Here is a 17092-nt window from a genome sequence, read left to right as displayed (position 1 = left end):
CCTCTTTCCCTTCCCTTTTCTTCCCTTCCCTTCCCTTTTCTTCCTTCTTTCCTTTTCTTCCTTCTTCTCTCCCTCTTCTTGATCAACCATTGGCTGGGCAGGCTGCATTTTTTTGGCGTGAGAAATGAGGAAGGAACAAGGGTGGAGTTGTGGTGACAGGAGGGCAGGAAAGCAAGAGGTGCATGTGAGAAGGAGGATAACATATGAGGATGCAAGCATCTTGTATCCTTTCAGCCAAACGCTCAGCCATGTCCCTGCCAAGAATGGCTAGCACCGTCTCCTCCAAGGGGGTGAGATGAAGCTAGGAATAGGAGATGTGTCTCCTGTTTGGTAGAAATTGCTGGCAGATGAGTGATGGGGGTGGGGCTGATGCAATGTGTAGTGTGCGAGGCTAGTGGTGCAGTTGGTAGAAGATGGTTTTTGACGATGCATTCACTGACCTTGGCTACTAGTCTGACATGAAGCATCTTTGACCACTGGAGCCAGGTCATGTTGGCGACAGTGATGGCCTCTGTGATCTGCTCCCACATCCTGCTTTCTGGAGAGCCTCCTGGCCCCTGTGAGTAGAGGATCTCTCTTTCACTTTGACCCCCTGCACAAAGCAGGAGTGCTGAGGCAAGACCCTTCCCTGGTTTGTTGAGTCTTTTGTGTTAGTGCTGATGCACTTTTACCATTTTTTTTTTAGGTGTGGAAGGCATTTCAGTTTTAAGAGCTGAAGACTGCCATTTGGGAATTATTTTTAATGTTTATTTTTTATCAGAAGGCAGTTGAGCAGCAAGGACTAAAAACTGCCTATTTTAAAATGATGTTAATTTTTTTTCATTTTAGAAGACAGTTCCCCTTTAAGGGACCGACACTGCTTCCTAAAACGACAGGCTAGCTTTAAGACAGCACTGTTCTTGCTCCAAGGGCGCTATGGCCACACTACATTGGGCCTCCTGCTGAGAGTAGCACCGTAAAAAGAGGTATGTTCAGTGCTGCGCTAATTTAAATTAGCGGATAGCACCAAACTACCGGTGCTGCCTGCGCGATGATTTCGGGTGACTGTTAACTGCGGCCCGCGGTGGCACCAGCTGGTTTTCTGCATAATGGAATTTCTCGGTTTATGTCTCTTCCTAGTTTAATCATGAAATAAACATTTGCTTCATAGATGCAGAAAGTATTAATTATGCCAACTCCTATCCCAAGATTAAAGACTGTGAACAAATAGGCTAAAACAAAACTGACAAAGCAAATTTAATTGAATGAATAATATATTCAGATTAATTGAATAAAAGATCATCTCTTTCACCCTAAAGAGTCTCGTGCGATAGTTTGATATTTGGAAGTTAGTGTTAGGGTTATGGTTTAAATTGAACATTTGCAGCAAAAATTTACAATGAGGTAGTTTCACAAGTCACTTCAGCACACAATTTGTGATGCAATTAATTATTCCCAGATTTTTTGCTGTAGATTTAACTACTTATCTCATGACTAATTGAGAGAAAGTCATTTCACAATAAAATTTAAATATTTCAAATCTTCATCTGGCTTTTTTGTACAAAACGAGCAGATTTCCTGTGGCCTTTCTCATAATAAGCCAATGTTTTTTTTGCGACAAAGAGGAAAGTGTGTTCGCACGTAGAGAACAGGAAAAAAACATCATCATTGGAGGGACTTGGAAAGCAGTTTGTGGGAGATATGCTCAGAGACAGAGAAGTAAATGGGATTTGATTTGTTTCTGAAAAATAAATTAATTAGTAATGATTCCAAAAAGAGTGGGTTAAGACGGATTGCAAAAGTTTCTGTAGATATGTAAAGAGAAAAAGGTTAGCAAAGACAAACGTATGTCCCCTGCAGTCAGAATCAGGGGAAGTCATAATGGGGAACAAAGAAATGGCGGACCAATTGAACAAGTACTTTGGTTCGGTATTCACTAAGGAGGACACAAACAACTTTCCGGATATAAAAGGGGTCAGAGGGTCTAGTAAGGAGGAGGAACTGAGGGAAATCCTTATTAGTCGGGAAATTATGTTGGGAAAATTGATGGGATTGAAGGCCGATAAATCCCCAGGGCCCGATGGACTGCATCCCAGAGTACTTAAGGAGGTGGCCTTGGAAACAGCGGATACATTGACAGTCATTTTCCAACATTCCATTGACTCTGGATCAGTTCCTATCGAGTGGAGGGTAGCCAATGTCACTCCACTTTTTAAAAAAGGAGGGAGAGAGAAAACAGGGAATTATTGACCGGTCAGCCTGACATCGGTAGTGGGTAAAATGATGGAATCAATTATTAAGGATATCATAGCAGCACATTTGGAAAGAGATGACATGATTGGTCCAAGTCAGCATGGATTTTTAAAAGGGAAACCATGCTTGACAAATCTTCTGGAATTTTTTGAGGATGTTTCCAGTAGAGTGGACAAGGGAGAACCAGTTGATGTGGTATATTTGGACTTTCAAAAGACTTTCGACAAGGTCCCACACAAGAGATTAATGTGCAAAGTTAAAGCACATGGGATTGGGGGTAGTGTGCTGACATGGATTGAGAACTGGTTGTCAGACAGGAAGCAAAGAGTAGGAGTAAACGGGTACTTTTCAGAATGGCAGGCAGTGACTAGTGGGGTACCGCAAGGTTCTGTGCTGAGGCCCCAGCTGTTTACATTGTACATTAATGATTTAGACGAGGGGATTAAATATAGTATCTCCAAATTTGCGGATGACACTAAGTTGGGTGGCAGTGTGAGCTGTGAGGAGGATGCTATGAGGCTGCAGAGTGATTGGATAGGTTAGGTGAGTGGGCAAATGCATGGCAGATGAAGTATAATGTGGATAAATGTGAGGTTATCCACTTTGGTGGTAAAAACAGAGAGACAGACTATTATCTGAATGGTGACAGATTAGGAAAAGGGGAGATGCAACGAGACCTGGGTGTCATGGTACATCAGTCATTGAAGGTTGGCATGCAGGTACAGCAGGCAGCTAAGAAAGCAAATGGCATGTTGGCCTTCATAGCGAGGGGATTTGAGTACAGGGACAGAGAGGTGTTGCTACAGTTGTACAGGGCCTTGGTGAGGCCACACCTGGAGTATTGTGTACAGTTTTGGTCTCCTAACCTAAGGAAGGCCATTCTTGCTATTGAGGGAGCGCAGCGAAGGTTCACCAGACTGATTCCCGGGATGGCGGGACTGACCTATCAAGAAAGACTGGATCAACTGGGCTTGTATTTACTGGAGTTCAGAAGAATGAGAGGGGACCTCATAGAAACGTTTAAAATTCTGATGTGTTTCGACAGATGCAGGAAAAATGTTCCCAATGTTGGGGAAGTCCAGAACCAGGGGTCACAGTCTAAGGATAAGGGGTAAACCATTTAGGACCAAGATGAGGAGAAACTTCTTCACCCAGAGAGTGGTGAACCTGTGGAATTCTCTACCACAGAAAGTTGTTGAGGCCAATTCACTAAATATATTCAAAAAGGAGTTAGATGAAGTCCTTACTACTAGGAGGATCAAGGGGTATGGCGAGAAAGCAGGAATGGGGTACTGAAGTTGCATGTTCAGCCATGAACTCATTGAATGGCGGTGCAGGCTAGAAGGGCCAAACGGCCTACTCCTGCACCTATTTTCTATGTTTCTATGTTTCTATTAATATAGATTGTAAATAGTTGAGGACCCAGCACCAATCCCTGCGGCACCCCACTAGTTACTGTTTGCCAACAGGAAAATGACCCATTTATCCCGATTCTCTGTTTTATGTTAATTAACTTGTCCTCTATCCATGCTAATATATTACCCCCAACCCCATGAACTTTTATCTTGTGCAGTAATCTTTTATATGGCACCTTTTTGAATGCCTTCTGGAAATCCAAATAGACCACATCCACTGGTTCCCTCTTATCCACCCTGCTCTTTACATCCTCAAAGAACTACAGCAAATTTGTCAAACATGTTTTTCCTTTCATAAAACCATGTTAACTCTGCTTGATTGAATTTGCTTTCCCAAATGTCCTGCTATTGCTTTCTTAATAATGGACTCCAGCATTTTCCCAGCGACAGATGTTAGGCTAACTGATCTATAGTTTCCTGTTTTTGTCTGCCTTCTTTTTCTATCAATGAATTTCACTGGATGGGTACTCAAGGTTTGATCGGCATTATTTACAAAGATGCACTCATCTGAGCACAGCTGGTAGTGCTGGATCATGGAATTATGCTCATATGGGGGTGAAATTGTCCCGATCAACCTGCTTGGGGCAGTACTTCCTGTGCCCGGCGCAAAATTACCACCCCTGCCACTGAATTAGCTTTTCTGCCCCTTATGGGAAGTGCACCACAATCTCACGGGCTCCACTTGCTGTAGGGGCGAGTCCATCGGTGATAACGGGGTGCAATCGACAATACTACGCGGATGCTCCACATTGCGCTGACATGTTTCACGCCCCTCCCCTTTGCTTAAAAGGGAGGGTCAGTGCACACTTTGAAAGGCCTGTGATGGCCTCCATGAGGCCACGGGGCAGTGTGGTACCAGGGCTGCACGATGGCGGCCTGGACCATGCTAGGTTACAAGTATTGGAGCCGACTAGAGAGTCGGCAAATCCGCAAAGATGGCAGCGCGAGGCTCTTGTGATATCCCGTTTAATTTCCGCCCCATGAGCGGGTGTCGGCCCACTCCATGACCTACGAGGCTGGTGCTGCCACCCGCTCGTGCCAGTCACGCAGGCTGCGGGCAATACCCGCTGCGGGGCGAAGAAGGTTCAGCGCGCGGTGCTAGCTAAGTGGTCGCTGCGCATGGCGATAATGTCATTGCCGGTTAGGCGGCAGCCTGGGGCGCTACCCGCACAGTGCAGGACTGTCATTACAGTGCCTCCGCTAACTCCCAGGAAGCATGCACTGTTCACCCGTCCATTCCTGCCGGCAGGAGGCATGAGCCATTTCCAAGCCTGAGACTCATTTCCACACCACTATGAGCCGCACATCCTGAACTCACTGTAGGCGTTTGGTGTCGCAGATGCTACGCTGGCCCACAGGTAAGTCCTGGGAGGTGGGCGGTGGGGGGGGGGGGGGCAATGCAAAGTGGAGCTGGATGGGTTACATGCAAGTCCAGGCTGGCAGCAGAATGCAGTATTTTTGTGCAGTCAGGAGGAACAGTCTTGCTCCAATTGGCTCCAGAATAATACAACTCAAAAAAAGTTTTTGGAACCTCTTTTGGAGCAGCCAGCAGCAGTCCCTTTAAGGACAAATATGTAGGCCGCTCAATGCTAGGTTACATGGGCAGCCTGTGCGTGGAGCATGCTACCCATGTGTCCTTTAAAATTGCAATCAGGGTCCTAACTATGTCATAGGAGCCTGATTTGCATAATAAATAGCCCTACCACCTGATACTGGCAGGCTCTCCAGTGCCTTTTGGAAAACATCTTTAAAAATGCGCAGTAATAAGTCGGTAGGATCACAAACCTCATTTTCAGGCAATTTTGTGAATTATATTCATACATAATTCAACTCTTGGAACATTATATTTCTGGAGGATGATCTCCTGCAGCTCAATATTCGCTAAACTTTAAACTGAGCATGAATGGAGAGGTATTCAGTGAATTATGATATTTAATTGTAATTATTATGTTGCCAAACACAACAGACGGCTGTGGGACTGGGCTACGCAAACAAATTATTAAAGAGTTAGTTTTATTCATAGTACCGCCAGGCGTCACCTATAATTCATTCACATCAAAGGTTGTTGATAAGCTCTATAGACACTTGATTTGTTTGATCTTTGAGTTCATGACATATAAGGATTCCCAAGGGAAATACTTTATTAGTTCAGACTGTTGAAAGGCTTTGTTAATTAAACTGTACAATAAAATGAATACCTTGTTCAAATTCAACATAGCTGCCACACTGTATTACATTGTATCAGAAGATTTCTTCAGACTCATGCACCTGACAACCTATTTCAGAATTGGATTTAAAAATAATAAGCTGAAACATGGTTTATTTATATTTCTTGCTTGCTAAGGGTGAAAAAAAAATTAAAATCCTGCAATGACATATATTTTACTACCATTGCAATGCATTTTAAGCATGTTATATTCAATGTTAACAGCAATGACTATATAATGTGTACACACACTCTGAATGCGGGATACAATTACTAATTACTGATTTTTTTTTAATGAATTACATGACAAAATTTATACTATGCTTTTGTTATATAAACCAATGCCATGAAAATCATCCACCATAGATAAGATTTATATTCTGTTTCCTCATGGTCTCAGTGTGACACACCACAAACACACTGCAAGACAACACTCCTCTCAACTACACCAACTGCTAATTTGTCACTCGTCACCACAATGGTCACCCAAATTATACCCAAATTGCCACCAGCTCTCACCAAACGTTTAAAAATGGGATGACCCCATCTTGACTCCAGAACTCTGGCAGGGTCAAGAGTGGAGGTCAGCTTGACCAGCTCTGCTGCACTAAGGCCGGTTCAGTGGGCCCAAGAATTTTCGGGGTCAATCATGTCAGTATGACTCAAAGAGTAAAAAAGCAGATCATGTGACTGAACAATCTAGAAAAGGTTACACCTACACCTAAAAAATTAGGCAGCTACCTTATTAAAAGATTATCTACATATAAAGCAGCATTAAAAATGAAAAAATATCTAACCTACAAGTCAATCATGGCAGGTTTGTTATTTAATTGGATCAGGGTTGTTAATGCAGTAAACTAGTGTGTTATGCTGCAGGAAACTTCTCTTATTTCAATCAATGAAGTCACCTGCAACTCAAGTCACTGCGCCAAGGCGAAGATTGATAAACAACATTTGGATAATAAAATCAGGGATAAAAACTGTACACTATAATAAGTATGTGCTTCCAGAAAAATGCACAATGCTGTACACCAATGATTTGGTGATATTTTACAGGATGCCTTAAAATATCAGAATAGTGTGAAGACTTGTAATATTTCTATTTTTTTTAATGATTTTCCTCATGCTGAATTTATTCCACTAACATTAATTGACAACTGGTCCAAAGGTGATTGCAAACATCAGCACATTATGCCACATAGATGTTAACGATTTTCTGTGCAGCTGAATTTAATTGTAGCCTTCCCATTAATTAGTTTAATTGATGTTTTACTCTACCAACAAGCAGATCTAACCACCACTTAAATAAAACATAAAGCACAGAATACCATTTTCTGCACAGCAGTATATTGCTATTAAAATCACTGCCTGGTGAAAAAGCTCTCCTTCAGTGTGTCACATTAACAATGATATGAATGTTAATCATGTTGTATCAGTAATAATGCCAAATGTGCTAATACAACAGCCATATCATGCAGCAATACAAAAGAATCTTACGCTGTGAAGGGAAAGAAACAAATTGGACTGGAAAGAGGCAAAATAATATTTTCACTTATTCAGTGATTGGCCCTAAATTTGCAGAATGACAGCATATTCTCAGAGTTCGCAGTCGGACCGCCTTTGAAACTGACCACAATTTTGGGATTTGGTGCATGCGTCAATGGCAGCTGTGAAACTGGCTGTGCTGTGCCCCCCGCATCCACACACACACACACACAAAGCCGGCAATCAGTGAAATCTCGGAAATCATTACGGCTTACGGCTAAAGGGATCAAGGGGTATGGAGAGAAAGCAGGAATGGGATACTGAAGTTGCATGATCAGCCATGATCATATTGAATAGTGGTGCAGGCTCGAAGGGCTGAATGGCCTACTCCTGCACCTATTTTCTATGTTTCTATTGAAACTGATGAAAACTTTGGCTCTTCTGCAGTAAGTACGCTGTTAAATTAACAATTCGACCCAAGTGGATTAGGTGTAACTGGGGTTTTAACAGTGTATTGACTGCTAAACAAATGCTAAAGGCCTAGAAAACTACTTAAAATTTTGTGCAGTGTTAAAATTGTCCATTTTAATAAAACATTAATATTTTTCGGAAACTTTAAAGAAAAAAATTAAGTTTGTGCATCTTTATTTTAGGTTTGCCTTTTCCCCATGTGAGCACCCAATATTTATTTTGCTTTTTCCAACTATTTATAAAAATTAGTAATTTAAGGGCTTACCCAATTCCTTGTTCACTGTGAAAATTCTGCCCTTTTGATTGGATGCTTAGACAGCCTATTGATATCACAGTACTTTGCAGAAGGGGAGCCCCATTCAGATCTATTGAATTGAATTCAAGGTCCCAGAAGGGACTATTCAATTTCATTCCTGTAGTAAATTGTTGTTAGAAACCCTTAAAAATGGCAAATTTTCAATTTTATTTATTTTTTTACTTTTCCTTTCTGTCTCTTCTTTCGCTCTCTCTTTATCCAATCATTCTTTTCATCTCTTTATTTATCTTTCTGTACCTAATTTGACTCTAATCCACCTTGATTTTCCATTGTTTATCTATTTCTTTCTCAAACCTTAAATCTCATCATTCACTCAGGTCTCAGATGCCCCATTGTCCTTGCCATGCCATTATCAGCTCGTTGCAGTGCAAAAGAAATTTGAGTAAGTAATGTACAGGAAAATCTAAATAATGGTATACACTGCAAGATGCCCCGCTCCAGCAAGTTCTGGCCCATTATTACTGTGATATTTTGAGACGTTTACTTATTTTGCCCTGAAGAGATTTTTGATTGAATCTGTATTATGTTATGAATAGGAAATCACATTCATCTTATAAGTGGTTAATTCGAGAGTTGAAACATTTTCATACTTAATATTGAAATTAAAGTTGATACTTGATAACGGATAGTGTGAATATTAATATGCTATCCCAGGGGGAAATTAAACAGTCATTAAAGCTTTATAATTTCACATGACATATTAGATTTGAAGTCATTGAGCAGATTCCAGAGCAATCTGCACCCTGATGTTAGAAGAGGTTTTCATTCAATATGTCCCAGCAGGGGGACCCAGCTGCTGGTGAGGAATACCTGTACTGCCTGTTTCCTCACCAAGGGAAGGTTTCATTTGAGGTCATAACTTTGATTGGTAGCTCAGTCGGCCAATACTTGCCATATGAAGGAGAAGTCATAGGTCATCGTTTGTCTTTTTCTCACGTTTTCTCTCTCTTTCTCTCACTCGAGAAATTAGTTTAGGCCAGTTTAAGTGTGGAACAATGAGAGACACAGATATAGATAAATGACTCGGTGGCCAGATGGATGCTGAGATATGAATACATGTGGAATATAAGGGAAATGGTTAGCTATATTTAATTAAGGGATTGTTATTTTTAAGTGAATTTAGCCCATATATATCAGACTTGAAAGTTGTGCTCTGTTCATTCATCTATTTCATTTAAATTTAACTATTTTGTTAGGTTGACATCAGTAAGAACATGAGAAAAAGGAACAGGAATAGGTCATTCTTCCCTTTGAGCCTACTTCGCCATTCAATAACATTATGGCTAATCTTCTACCTCAACTCCACCTTCCTGCCCTATCCCTATATCCCTTGGTTCTCTTAGTATCCAAAAGTCTATAGATCTCTGTCTTCAATATACTCAACGACTGAGCAGCCACAGCCCTCTTGAGTACAGTAGTAGTAGGGAACATGCTAGAATCTATTATGAGGGACTATGGGCTAGAACCTCCACTTTTTTGGTTATTTCCGGCGTGGGCGGTAAAACAGGGTTTTCAGATCATCGGCTTCTCTCCCATTCTCAAACCACCTAGTCTCGACTTTTGAAAATGGGCGATCCCGCGAGTGATATAAAATGGGCGGTAGCATTACATTTTTTTGACCTTCTGCCGTAAAGTGTGGCCGTCCTAAGCAACGGCATGGCAACGCTCGATTCCCATAATTCTGGAGGTCAATGGTCACCATGACATGCGCAGAAGAGGAGACAGAGCGAGAGGGAGCACAGAGGGACTGAAGGCGTGGCTGGATGTGGTATGGCTGCTCTGGGAGGAAGGAGGGAGACTTTAGAGCTTCACAGCAATAAGCAAAGAAAAATTAGCTGTTACCAGCCACATATTTGACCGAATTTGGCCTATAATGGAGAGAGAGGAGAAGGCATCACAGCACGCTGTGGAAACTGATGCTGGAGAGGGAAGTGAGGTGGAAGAGGAGCACATTGGAGGCTGCAAAAAAGCCAGGACATTCTCGGATGAGGCAACTGCCTCCCTTCTGCAGGAGGTTGAGTTACGCTGGGATGATTTGACACAGGGAGGGCGTGGGAAGCCCACCCCAAAGGCCTACCAGAGGATATGGACCAAGGTAGCAGAGGTGGTCTCGTCGGTGACCAACGAGGTGCGTGAGGGAAACCGATGCCGCAAACGATGGAACGACCTCTTGGGATCCGCAAGAGTAAGTATTACATTGATTTTCAAGTACTTATGTATTTATATAATTTGATTTGTAACAGTCATGAGATCTTCCACTTTTACCGGGAATGCTTTACTTAAAGCCTGTCGTCACGGTGTACGTCTTTAGGTAAAGAATGATAATAATCATAATAATCATGATTACATCTGTCGGTTATCTGTTGTATCAGTGTCTGTGACAGTACCTAGCAATGATATCATGCAATGATCTCATGCCATGTTGTTCTGTCACCTTTTACAGAAGAATCTATCGACGATGAGGTCCCTGCAGAGGTGAACGGGTGGGGGGCCACCTGTCCCCAGCGACATCACTGAGATGGAGGAGCGAGTGCTCGCACTCGTGGGGAAGCACCCCCGGACAGTCAAGGACGCACCTGCAGACCCTGAAGTGAGGCCACGTGAGTAAAGCTTATACCATTGCGTCAGGTAATGTCTATAGATGCCACACCCACTATATCCAAACAATCATATATGATAGATGAATTTTAAAAGTGTCATAGAAATAATGCTGACCTAATGAAAATCACTGCAATGTGTTGATGGTCATGAAATATGATATCTGTGATGATTTTGATAGTGGCGGTGCTTTTGTCATGCTTATGCTGTGTGTAGCGGTGGACTCACCTTGTCACCCTAGCACCCACTTCTCCTCTAATAACCTCATTTGTGTTTTGCAGCTCAGCCAGCAGCGTGGCCCCAGGCAAGACCACAGAGGTCAGAAGGTGGGGGCACGGGGCAGGAGTCGACGGACGATCCTACTACATCTGATGCTGAGGAGCTCTGATTCTTGCCCGTCAATCTGCTGGGTCTGTTCTCTATGGATCAGAGCGTGGACTTCGAAGAACCTGCATCACCATGCTCCAGAAGCCATTCCACCCCAAGGCCATCTAGCGGTCCTCCGGTCTTTCCTGCCTCCACTCTGGAGGTACCGGCCCCAAGCAACTCTCCACAGGGCACCTCATTTGTCCCCAGGATAGCGACGACCCTGCAGAGGCCTCATGGATGCAGCAGGTCTGTTCCACGACTGTGAAATGACAGCAGAGAGATGATACCTTTGTCCAGGAGGACTGTAGACATTGGTGACCAGCCCATAGAAGCATTGGGAGGCATATCCCGACAACTAGCCACCATGACCGAGTATATTCCACGTATGGCAGTGTCCCTGGATGCGATAACCAGGACCCATGCTGCCACAGGCCTTCCAGTGGTTCCCGAGCACGGCACTCCACCCCTAAGTTCCGCACCAGCACTGCGAACAACAGATGAGAGCAAGGATCAAGATCCTGCTTCTGCATCAGAGAATGTTGCCCCCCGGCACCCTCCGCTCCCGTACCTGAGCAACCACTGCATCTGCCTTCATCTCCCTCAATGAGGCACCGCCTGAGGAGCTCCTCGGCTAGGCACTGTGGAGCGAGGAGGGGAAGGGGTAGAGGTGGGGAGAAGAAAGAGAGGGGGGAAGGAAAGTGAGGTGCATGTGTGCAGGTGATGGCTGTGTTATGTCTCCACCTAGGTGTATGCAATTTATTGCAATGTATGTGGGCTAGGGAGCACGCTCCTGCTTTGCCTTTGCATTCTGTGTTGTTGGACATGTTGAACATGTGATTTATGTCAATGGTGGAAAAAGTGGGGTGTGGTCAGGGGTTGGGTGTTATTGGCTGCGATACGTATGATTTCAGACCAATGTTGGTATTAAATTTTTGTTATTGAACATAACCTTGTAGCGCATTGTCTCAGACAGCTGGACCATGAAACACTGGGGATTCCTTTTCATGAAAGGGTTAAATATAACTTAACATCAATCAGCGTAAACTTTATCTGGCACCAAGTTGATGGGCACTGTTGGAGAGCTTTTCCAGAGCAAAGGCATCTGTGGCATAATGTTAGAATTAAATATGCATAATGTTAGAATTAAATATGTATGTATCAAATGGTGGCAGGAGATGTATGAAGATGGCTGTCAATGATTCAGCAAAGTACCAAGGGAATGTAGCCAGCAGAGAGGGACCACATTCCTAGCTACTTATAATTGCTGTTTCTCACACAGGAATACACAGAAAAGACGAGCTCAGAAGATGTCTCTAATCAACAGGCTTCCAGGCCCCAGACAAGATGTCCCAGTAGAGGAAACAATAATACTCCTGTAACAAGATTAAGATAAGGAAACTACCCAAAGACAGCAGCCAAGGACAGTAAAATAAGAGGGGGGGGGGGGGGCCTGGACAATGTCACAAGACCATGAGTAACTCTTAGCAACACATGAGGCGATCACGCAGCCACCTAATGTTTAGAAACCAATTCTATTGGTCTAATTGAATCTATATGTAATCTAGAATCAATATGATTGGATAGTGTCCGGCCGAAATGGGCTGATGTAACTGTAGTAAACTGTTGTAAAACATATAAAAATCTATGAAATCCTTTGTTCAGCAGAGAGAGAGGCGCCTGGATGAACCAGTGGCTTCAACTCCCCGCTGGCGTAATCAACCGTTTTGATGTATGGAACCGACCCAGAGTGATGAGTGATTCTTGGAGGGAACATTCGCGCTAACGATGATGCAGCCGGCAGGATATTGCAGAGGCCGCTGGGACACCCCTGGAGAATCCGGGTGAGTATAAGTCCAAGTAAAAAAAAAGGGAATTGGCAGTAGATCCCGGGAGGAAGGGACCAGGTGGTGTCCAGAGGCCGACGCAATATCCAATCTGTGAGAAGGGTCGGACCAACAGGCAAAACGGTGGTAGGTAGTCATTAAGGAGGCACTGGGCACTGCGGGAATTGCTTAAACACGTTTTAAGAATTGTATAAGTTTGTGAGCTGACAGTAGCTAGAAATGGTCTACTACAAGTCGCGCTGGATAAAAAGGCGGACCGGTGAGAGTTAGATTCCTACTACAAGTTGCGCTGGGTAAAAGGAAAAAAAGCGGACCTCTGAGAATTAGATGGTCTACTACAAGTCGCGCTGGGTAAAAAGCGGACCTCTGAGAGTTAGATTCCTAACAAGCTAACTATACCCAATATGGCCAGTCTAACAACCAAACTCGAGTGGCGGCCAGGAAGGTCCCTTACCTACCACCTGGTGGAGAAACAAAAGAAAGTAATAGAAAAGGTCTGGGTTCTGAATCATCGAGCCCATTAAAATTAACAGAGAAAGTAAATCAATCATGTATTAGTCTATCATCATGTATTAATTTATAAAAAAAACCTGTTAGTGACTATCTTAAGTGATGTATGGATCCAAAAATAGAGCCAGCCAAACAATAAGCTTTGTTGAATGAAGAGAGACTTTTGTGAATGTCTGTCTTTGAGTGAGAGTGCTTCTCTGATTTTTGACTGTGGAATGAATTTTTCACGTGTCTGAAAGCCTGTTTGGAAAAGTGGTAAAGCTGTCTGTTTGTTTGAGCTCCACCCACTTTTTCAAACAGAGTGAAAGATTTTTTTTTAACCCTTTGCAGTGTTGTCCTGTATGTAGCAAGTTTTAAGAAAGTATGAACCTAGAATTGAATTACATTTTAAGTTAGAAACGCAGGTGTGGATTTATTCAGATGATAAGTTACAGAGCTAGGAAATGCACAAAGGATAGGTTTGTTGAGCAAAAAATAAATAAAATACATGGTCCCGGTGATTTAAAAAAAATGTATTTGACACGCTCACTTACTTGTCGAAAGAAAACACGCAATCATTGATTACATTGAGTTGAAAGACATAAATTTAGTCTAGGAATGAGATAAAGAATGGAGAAGGGAAGTTGTAATGCCTTTTTTAAAAAAAGCCTGTGTGGGTCTCTTGAGGCTGCGGGCTGGGGAAGTACGCTCCCATTTTCCTTTGTGTAAAACCTTGACGCGAAAGCTTCTAGCTCAGTAAAAAGAGTTTTAAATAAAAGATTGGAATTACAAAATTTGAATTGGGATTTTGAGATGTTAAGATAAGGCACAGCAAGATACTGAGATAGATTCAAACTAAAAAAATTAAATCTGATCTCTTTAAAAAAAAAGAGAAATAAAACTAAACGATTTGGAAACAATCTAGAAATACCTTCAGGGATCAGGTCAAACTCCTGGGCGAGTAGTGATCTATCTCTGAAGGTGTAAAAGGGACTTTTGAAAAGAAAAAAAAAGATAAAGACGCAACCTTGAAAGAAAACAAATTGAACGAATTTGAAAGAAAAAGTGTTTTCGATTGTCTGCTGATTTTAAATTAACAAATTTACGGAGACACGAGCACTCTGTGTAAAATGCAAACCTAATTTGAAGAAAGGAGATCTGAAAAAAAAAGACGTTACATACTAAATAGGTGCTGAAAAAAAAGGTATTTGCATGGAAAAAGACATAACTTATTAAATACTAGTTGATCTTACTGAATTTTAAAATTCTTATAGAAAATGGAACTGGCACGGAAGTTTAGATTTTGTGCCAAGAGAGAAATAAAACGCAAAATTTGCCCAGTGAGCGGGACCACAAAAAAATCCGAAATGTTGGAATGTATACAGCTTGTGTGAAAATTGGATTTCAGTAAACAAAATAGCTATTAAAAATGTGTGGTCTCGTTTTAAAGCAATTAAAAAAAAAATCTTTGGCAAGTACTTGAATTAGAAGTTTAGAAAAAATTGGAGTTTAATCTAAAATGCTGTCTTTCCTGATGAGAAGATTTTTATTATGACCGCTTTACTAATGATTTCTGCTGTTTTAACAGATTCCTAATTTCTAAGCAAGTTTTGAAGGCACAAAGACTTAGAGATTTTTTTTGGATGATTCCGCAAAGTCACGTAATGACATCAGGCCTCCTTAAAAACCTATAAAGGAGTTAACCCTTTCCATTGACAGCTGTTTTATACTGGACATTATTAATTTGGATTTCTTAATAGAATAAAGAAGACTCACCTGACAGATAGAGGAAATGGTGGGATAGTCAGAATAAAAATAAAATAGAACTAGCCGATGTAATAATACTTGCCTGATACAAATAAATAGATATTCAAACAAAACAAATTCAAGAGTTAAAAGCTAAGATAAATGAGCTGGAAGAGATTCTAAAAAACGGGACCAGACGGATAGTGCAGTGCGCAGCCATAGCACCATCACCTATGGCAACAGAGCCAATGAATCTGCACAGTGGGTAAGTGGAGTCCACAAACCCAACCTAACCCTTACCTCCGATTTCACTGAGTGACCTCGACATGCATGGATAAAAGATGAGTAGATCAGAACCTAACACATGGTGACGACCAGGATCTGTTTAAAATTTGCAGATAAAACGCCCACCGAGATGGAATCACAGTGGCCACCTCAGCTCTGCAGCATGTTACTAGGGATCTCAACACTCATACAAGCATCAGATAATCTGGATGGACTACGGGGGATGCAGCAAACGCAGGAAAGACACACTTACCCGAACTATGAGATCTTGTTTAATTTAACTGACGGGATATGCATCCCAGCAGCCAAAGACTGGAGCAAGGACAGAACTTATTTTAACGCATAATGTTAAACATGAAATTGTGCCTGTTCTGATCAATACGAATGCCGGAATATTATACGGAACAGGCAAGGAATATGCATAGTGCATTAAGTAAGGTTGTAATGCAGCAGGCTGCTGATGCCATGAGCGTCAGTAGGTTCCGAGGACAAGAGCAGGTGCATCAGAATAAGAGAGGAATAGTTAATGACGCTGTTACTGGTTTTAATACCGGAACCTCCATAGTAAACTCACTGGATATACAAGGGCTGAATGAAAAGGTGAAACAACTTAAAAGGGTGATGAGGGAACTACTAGAGCGGGCAGGGCAGAATCAGAAAGACCAAGCCGACCTAGGAAGGGAAGACATGGAGATACAGGTAGATGGAATTTCCATAATCGAGACACATGCCAAAACAATTAATCGTCTAATTGACAGAGAAAAGGAAGATGCCGGAAAGCTCCGACAAGGGCAACTCTGTCACGCTTATCGTTTGTGGATGATGGGACAGATACGACACAACCTCGATCAGATCCAAAGGGGGGAGGTACCAGACTGAATAGACAGCTCACATCTGGCTCAGCTAGCCAAGCTGAAGGGGACACTGGATAACTGCACTCTGAAAGGACTAACCAGAGTATACCCAGCGATCCCAAACTCCCAAATGGGCACAGCTGAGGGAGTGGGGATTGTTTTGATGATCCCTATAATCACACGAGACTCAGGTCCATTTCCCCTTTATCAATTAGAGAATATCGGGGTCGTACGCGACAATGCCTCCCTCTGTTATTACTTGACCGCAGACTCCGCTATCCATAGAGATAACACGCTATACGGCGTCTCCCTGACAGGGGTGCAAACAGAGGGGCGAAATCACGGTGTGCCCCCACCCGGTGGGACAGGGAGAATTAGACGAGTGTGGTTTTAAACAAACTGATGGATGCGTTCTAGAAATAGTACCGGCCCACGCACATTTTGCCCGGGCCGAGTACAGAGATACTGTGTCTCCACCACGGAACCCTCATATCAGTATCACGGCTTGCAATGCCAGATCCCGCAACCAAACTTCGGCTTTACACACCTACAACCCATTACCATAGGGCAAGCCCGCATTATCCAAGTCAGACGGCGAGGTACCGAGATCATTAACACCACCGATCGGCTCCATGATCACCTACAGGACTATGATGAGCCAGAGCAGGCCCCTATCCCCCATTTAGTGGAAGTACTAAGGGAACTAAGACGCAGAGTCGGCCAGTCTGTCAAACTCTACCACCAACTACGGACAAAGATTGAGATACTGGAGAAAGACAACG

This window comes from Pristiophorus japonicus, chromosome 1 (assembly GCF_044704955.1).
Source record: "Pristiophorus japonicus isolate sPriJap1 chromosome 1, sPriJap1.hap1, whole genome shotgun sequence".
Lineage (NCBI taxonomy): Eukaryota > Metazoa > Chordata > Chondrichthyes > Pristiophoridae > Pristiophorus > Pristiophorus japonicus.
Note: the sequence above shows the minus strand (reverse complement) of the source record.